The sequence below is a fragment of the Eucyclogobius newberryi genome, unplaced genomic scaffold (assembly GCF_026437365.1).
Source record: "Eucyclogobius newberryi isolate DKJ021-1_F unplaced genomic scaffold, fEucNew1.0.hap1 SCAF_14, whole genome shotgun sequence".
Classification (NCBI taxonomy): domain Eukaryota; kingdom Metazoa; phylum Chordata; class Actinopteri; order Gobiiformes; family Gobiidae; genus Eucyclogobius; species Eucyclogobius newberryi.
In genome coordinates this window covers 6,035,844-6,043,285 of record NW_027315768.1, presented here as the reverse complement: position 1 = coordinate 6,043,285, position 7,442 = coordinate 6,035,844, and the positions used below count along the sequence as shown (strand labels likewise).

Here is a 7,442-nt window from a genome sequence, read left to right as displayed (position 1 = left end):
TGCCAACGATCCCAAACTAAATCATATACATTATTAAAAACATTTCAGTACAAAGTTTTGGGCCTCCCCATACTCTGCATAAACCTGTCCTATCCAACAGGAGACAAAACAAGTAGCATAGGAAAGGTACTTAAGGCGTACTTCTGTCATTTGCCGTCGCCATAAAGGCGCTGGCACTGCCGGCAGCCCGGTGCAACGCTCCGCTCTTTTCTCACACTTTTTTCACACTTATTGTGCTTTATCTATTGTATTTTTGTAAATATATTTTCTACTTTACTTGTACGATTGGGACACGCGCTGGAATCGCTTTAATTCAACTTGTTTCGACTTTGTTCGGCTGGATTATTGAGTGTTTTCGTCGTGTCGTCGTGATGTGCGCTGGCTCTGAGCTGGCGCTGGCTCCTGGCTCCGGCGGCCAGGGGGTGCCGCGGTACGTGTTTATACAAAGGAGGAACTCATGAAGCAGCGGAGAGCAGTCGTCTTACCCGGTCATGGTTATCCTGGCGGACATCCTAAGGAAAACACAGAGGAGCCGGAGAGCGGGACGCGACTCCGGGAAAAGCGAGGGCACCACAGGAAGCCGGTTCCCGCCGTAGTCATGGGTAACGTGAGGTGCCTTCAAAATTAAATCTCGGAAATAGCGAGCCTAATACGGTCTCAGAGGATTTATAGGGACAGCAGCGTATTGCTTTTCACAGAGACCTGGTTAACAGCAGAAATGCCAGACTCTATTGTCTGTAGTTGTTGTCCTGGTACATGTCCGCGCACCAATGCAGGAAAACAAGTCATCAAACAGGACCCGGGACAAACAAAACTACAGCTGAGAGCGATGTTTATCCAGTCTTGAAGCAAATGATGGTATTGACTCAACTCGGATCACTGGTGGTTCCAGACACGCCGCCGAGCGTCTCCGTTTTTGGGCTTTGAAGAGCAAATACGCAAAAGGCACTGTCTCAACTTTGATCCGCCATTAGAGAAGCCAGACTGACAACACCTCCACTGCGCATGCGCACGCGGCAAACGCGCGTCTGCTTACTATATTTCGGCTCTGCTCCGCTGCGTCAAGAACGCGGCGTATTCGCGTTTTTCTTCATACGTACTTGCGTCCAACTTCAAACCGCAAACGCCTATTCGCGCATTATGGCGAACGGGCCATAACAGGGGAACAGAGTTTGAGAAACGATCCAAATATTAACGAAATCATGCGCGTTCACGTCTATCGCTTACAACTTCTGAAGCGGTCCAAAACATCCAGAAAGTTGCACGAAACTACGATCAAATCCAGGCTTCAACAAGAGAGCCGCTTTGTTGACAAAATATTGCGGCGATGGCGTCCAAATATCCAAAACCAAACCAAAGCCGCGGCGGGCTAAGACACGGGGTATGAGATTGATGACGCGTGATAAACAGGTGTACATGCCAGGTCATTTATTGTTGCAAACCGCAGAAAACATAATTACTTCTATGATGACGCACAATATGGTACACAACAATGAACCTGCCTAGTCTGGGGTGATGAAAATGTAAAGGTAGCAAAATAAACGGTCAAAAAACGAAGTAAACGATCAAAAACAAAGACAACAACGTTAACGACGGTCAACAAAGTTTGCTTCCTCGTGCTCACCCGCCGCCATAACCAAGTCACTAACGCAGGTGAGCGCTCTCCCCAATTAACCTTACGCGCACACACCTTAGCACCGCCCCCAACACCGCAGCGTCGTGCTCGTAGCTAAGCGCGTGCAAACCCAAATATGGCTCCTACAACTACTATTTAGACACAATAGCCCATTGTGCCAGTGTGCAAGCCCCTTGGACACCGCAAGTGCGCTGGTCAGATTGCCGGCACAAAAGCCACTGCAAAGTCCAGGAAGAGCCTGATGCACCTACCCACTGATTAAGAGCCAGTTTTAACACTAAAAGCTTTGGTCAAGTTTTGTCTGGGACCATTAGGTTAGCAAAAGCTAAATCTAGGGAGGGGGCAGATGAGACTGGGGTGAACGTGGGGTGGGGTGTTGGCTAATCCTGTGTGTATAAGTACTGTGTGCGCCCCCCATGCGTTGTGATTTATTTCTAAGAGATAAATTGATCTATTTGATATTTTGAGTAGACTATTGAGCCCTTTTTACATATCAGATATTTTGGTCAAATGTACTTATTGTATACTCTTGTTCCTGGGTTACTTGTGTACATTCTCACGTGTGTACAGAAGTGTATTGTATATTCTTGTTCCTGGGTTACTTTTGTACATATTCATATTCTATAGTGAGGCAAATTTTTGAGGATATTATGAAAAAAAAATGTCATGTCAAATGGCATGACATTCAGACTAGAGAAGTGTGGGCGGATGGTGACTAAGAGAGGGGAGGTAGTCCACACAGAGGGCGTCTCACTCCAGAAGAAACAATAGCAGACATTGAGGACAGTTACAAGTACCTGTGAATCACACAGGCAAATGGAAACCTCGAAGAGGTAACAAGGAAAGCGGCTACGCCCAAATACCTACAACGAGTTAGGCAAGTCCTCAGAACAAGTAAGAACAAGTCCTGGCTAATAAACAGCTAATAACTAATAACCTGCCAGTGATCCGATACCCTGCAGGAATAATCAGTTGGCCAAAGGAGTAGATACAGACCACAGATGTTAAGACACGAAAGCTCCTGACCATGCATGGAGGGTTCCATCCCAAATCCAGCACCCTGAGACTGTACACTAGCCGTAAGGAATGAGGACGGGGACTAGTGAGCTTGAGAGCCACTATCCAGGACGAAACGTCCAAGATCCATAAGTAGATTAAGGACAAGGCTCCTACAGATGACGTGCTCAGTGAATGTCTCAGACAATGGGGAATAGAGGATGATGAGGTGCTGGAGGGACCATCATGGGAGGACAAGCCCCTACATGGGATGTACCACCAGAACATAACTGAAGTGGCGGATATCACAAAATCCTACCAATGGCTAGAAAGAGCCGGTCTGAAGGACAGAGGCCCTGATCATTGCAGCACAGGAGCAGGCCCTGAACACCAGATCAATAGAGGCCAAGATCTACCACGCCAGACAAGACCCAAGGTGTAGGGTGTGCAGAGGGGGCCCTGAGACAATCCTGCACATAACTGCAGGGTGCAAGATGCTGGCAGGGACAGCATACATGGAGCGCCATAACCAGGAGCTGGCATAGTGTACAGGAACCTCTGTGCAGAGCACGGGACAAGGTGGGAAACACCTCCAAAGGTGGTGGAGAATGAGCCAACGTCCTCTGGGACTTCCAGATACAGACAGACCGAATGGTAATGGCGAACCAAACGGACATAGTGGTGGTGGACAAGGTGCAGAGGAAAGACGTGGTGGTGGACATTGCAGTACCATGGGATGGTAACATCCGGAAAAAGGAGCCTCAGAAACTAGAGAAATACCAAGGCCTCAGAGAGGAGCTGGAGAAGGTCTGGAGAGTGAAGGTATCGGTGGTAGTGGCCCGTAGTGATCGGAGCACTTGGGGCAGTGACCCCCAAACTGGAGGAATGGCTTGAGCAGATCCCAGAAAAGACATCAGACATCTCGGTCCAGAAAAGTGCAGGGCAGGAACAGCAAAGATACTGCGCAGAACCCTCAAGCTCCGAGGGGCCTCTGGTAGAAGACCCGAGCTTGAAGGGGGATAAATAGAGACCACCCGCGGAGGGTGAGTTTAAAAACATTTTTTATATTCAGCGTTCCCGTGGGGCTGTTTGAAAATCGCCCCTGAGCCTCATAGAAAAGCAATGTGAATTTTTAGCCAATCTTCATCGCCCATTTCAGAGTAGTGCAGGGGTGTCAAACTCATTTTAGACCACGGGCCGAATTTAGACGTTCAGGCAGGGCCAGACATAACGTAAAAAAATAAAACAATAACAAATATAAGAACTAAATAGCTTTATAAACCATAGTAATAGTTATATGTGGACACTTTTTCACAAATCTGCAGCAGGTGAAAGACTGAGTCGATATTCATGTATCAGCAGCAGGAACCGGAACATGGACTTGTGATATTATTTCTGATATGAAACCTAATATAAGATAAGAAATCCTTTATTTGTCCACACAATGGGGAAATTTCGGTGTTGCAACGCAAGTAGATACAGAAGTAGAAGAACAGATAACTTATAGGAAGCTTTAAAAAAACAATCTAAATCTTAAAAATAGTGAGTTCATAGATTATATGAACTCACTATTTTTATAGGCTAAGCTTCGTGAAGCTTTAGTGACAAATTATTCATGTTGTGAATCAAATGAGGGTCGGAGCTCGCGCTGCCGTGCCCATTGACTGATAATTGCACTGTGTGTGTAATAACTTTTCTGTGAGAGGAGGAGGCAGAGGCGTTTTCAGTGCAGTAGTTTGTTGTGTGTCTGAGATCCCGTAGTGCAGTTGAATGCTCCTGTTTGTATGCTCTCTGACCATTCATGGCTCTGACTCAGGCAGCGCTGGATTTAAATACTCTGAACTCAGCTAGTAACTCAAGAAGTGTCAGTATGGAGAAGAGAGAAGATTCTAGACACCACTTACGCTGCTACTGCCACAAAACCGCCTCCTTTCTTTATTCCACGCGTTTCCTAAAATTACACCTCTCTTTCTCCGCTCAGACCGAACAGAATGAACTCCTCGACTGTTTAGCTGTGAATAAAAACTATATTCGTGATGAAGTGAAAGCGGCTGTTTTCGCGATCAATCCGAGCCGATGAGACTTGAATCTGATGTCAAACTCCATGCTCCGTTACCTTGACTACAAACACAGTGTAGCCGCAAAGTTTATTACCTGGATAAGGAGTGTCGCTTTAACTTCTATTCATAAAAATATGGCTTGGTTATTAGAAAACCCATGAAAAAATGCTATAAATGACATGTCTTTAAGAATAACTTTCCATAGTAATAATGTCTGTGATGATTAAATATAAAAATGTTGTTAATAAAAATTGTTACACATGTAGTTCTGGGTAACTAATGCCACTTAGAATCAAACAGGCACAGTTGTTTGTGTTTTTTATATTCTAATCATGTAGTAATTGCTACTCTGCACTATAAGTTACAGTATCACTGAGATTTTTGTTTTGCTCTTTACAATCTGATATTTTATAAAGTGTAAAATGTAATTTTATGTCAAATGTATTTATGTATTTTATAAAGTACTTGATTCAGTTGTGTATTTAAATATGTATTTATTTATGTAAAATATTCCATTTTGGACTTTAAAAACCAAAAACACGCTCGTGTCAAATAGCCTCCTCTATATGTTGCACCTCCAGCGCCGCTTGTCTTTGGTTTTCTTTCGTTTTCTCACTAAAGGAACAATTCTCAGTCGTTCTGCGGAAAGTGAAACTTACGCCCGGCGTGACGCGCGTGCGGCGCTGTGATTGGCCCAGACTCAGGGTTTATATGTCACGCGCGCGCATCCCTTCATCATTTGGACCGAGGACCCGACACGGACCCAGACCAGGTACTTTTACTCTAAACTTCTGCTTTTACTCGCGTCATGCTCTAGTTTAGTCACTTTCACATGTCAGCGTCAGTTTACTTTGACATGAGCCGCAGTTTTGGTTTCTAAAGTCAGGAGGATATAACTTAACAAGACGACAAACAAATGTTTAACTAACACAACAGCCCTGTGTCCATTTACGGACAGCCACTAGAATGAGGTTTGGCCGAAGCCACGTTCTTTCTGTGATATTATTTCTCATAATCTTTGTTGTTATTTTGTATTGAATTCACCAAAGTGGATCTAAATGACGTTCATTTGGTGTTAGATTTGCTTAAAACAAAATTACAGGTTGGAGACGATTGAAAAAATGAAAGTACTAAATTATTGTGACCGATTAAAACGTTTGTTGATGGTTTTAACGTGAGAGTTTCGCTTTGCGGATTTGAAGTGAAGAATGTCGGGGCCAGGCACATGTTTGCCCCCTGGTGGTCAATACATCACACTACAATAGGAATAAATACACTTGCTAAAAACGTACAGAAATAAGCTCTGCAAATTGGTAAAAAATAGTTTAGCCTATGTGTGAATATTTTTTTAAATAAATATAATGTTTTTATATTTGTAAGAGAGTGAGTGCAGACAGAAGCAGATGTTGAGAGCCACAAACATCTGCTGTAACAGTAAGTTGTACACATTAACACACAAAACTAGCCTTCCACACTGGCCATTTCAGCGTATTAAATACTAAAATAATATAATAATAGATTCTGATAATCTGCTTTCATGTCAGTGAAGCCTGAATATACAAAACATTTGAACATACAAGACATATTTGCATCATTCTTTCACATTCTCCAGTTCAGTCAATTCATTAAAAAATACATTTTAACTAAAACCTAAATGACAAGTTGTCATGTTTTTCTAATTACGAGGTTATTTGGTGGGACAGTCCTTGTGGTAAATAATTATCGTAGTTTTACACATGTTAAGTTGTAGTTTGTAAAGAAAATTTGACAAATAAAAGTAGAAAATCACAGGAAGTAGTGCTGATTTTTCATTTGTATTAATAATAATAATATTTCTGCAGGTGAACAAAAATAACAGTCAGAGTATGATTCTTTTAGATTATGTTACTGACAGAAGAAAGGGGGGAGGGGGTGATGCCAGAGAGTACAGAGTATGTTTTATACAGACCAGGCATCGAGTAGTTTTTTTTTTTTTTTTTGTCTTTAGGGCGAGAGGAGAGTGGAATGGTTTGTTTAATAGCGGTTTCTTGTTTAAGAATTTGGATTTATGGATTTTCTTCAGAATTATGAGGAGGTTTATAATGTCATGTTTGTAAAGATCGTTTTAAAAACCAAAGAGCATGTCTTGAAAACGAAAAGAAAAGTTTGAAGTAGATTTTTGAATGAATCTGACAAAGTGAAGTATGTCCAGAAGGTGGCGGTGTTGGGTCATGACCAGAAAAGGTGAGTTCCTGTTTCACTGTGTGATGGACAGAATGGACAAGTTGTGTGCGTTAATGTCCCGAGGATGCTCTTGACTGTAGAACAGCCATGCAGGAGTTTGTATGATACTTTTCTCTGCTTGTTTGTGATGAAAAAACTATATCTACATAGTTTTTTCCACAGAATATTTGGTACAAAGCTTCTCCAGTGATGGTGAGCATATGGGACGAGAGTAGTTCATTGATTGTCCGTTGATATTGAGTCCCGCCCTCTTCTCAGCTATGAACAGTGACAGCAGCATCCTATGAACAAACAGGATGTTACAGTTGTTCCAGATGACAAAGGTGTAAATCGACTGCATTTGTTTGTGGAATTTGGAGAGTTTTTATGGAAGTTTTTCTGCATTGAAGTTTGAGTAATAGAGGGATACTGCCCAGTTTGGAGAATATTCCAGTGGGAATGTGGTTCCAGACACAATCAGGGTTGTTTAAAAGGTCACGAAGCCAATTGATTTTTAATGTGTAATTTAAAGAAGTAAAATCTAGAAA

The 7,442-nt window shown here is 42.7% G+C and overlaps 1 protein-coding gene across 1 annotated transcript in view; it reads right to left on the bottom strand.

Annotated features, from left to right (window-relative positions):
- The window catches only part of LOC140359350 (uncharacterized), a 48,926-nt gene extending 47,955 nt beyond the window's left edge, over window positions 1-971 (bottom strand). The window contains exon 1 of the mRNA XM_072444238.1: window positions 486-971. The gene's annotated coding sequence lies outside the window, so the exon portion shown is untranslated. The remainder of the gene's footprint in view (window positions 1-485) is intronic.
- Window positions 972-7,442: the final 6,471 nt, after the last annotated feature.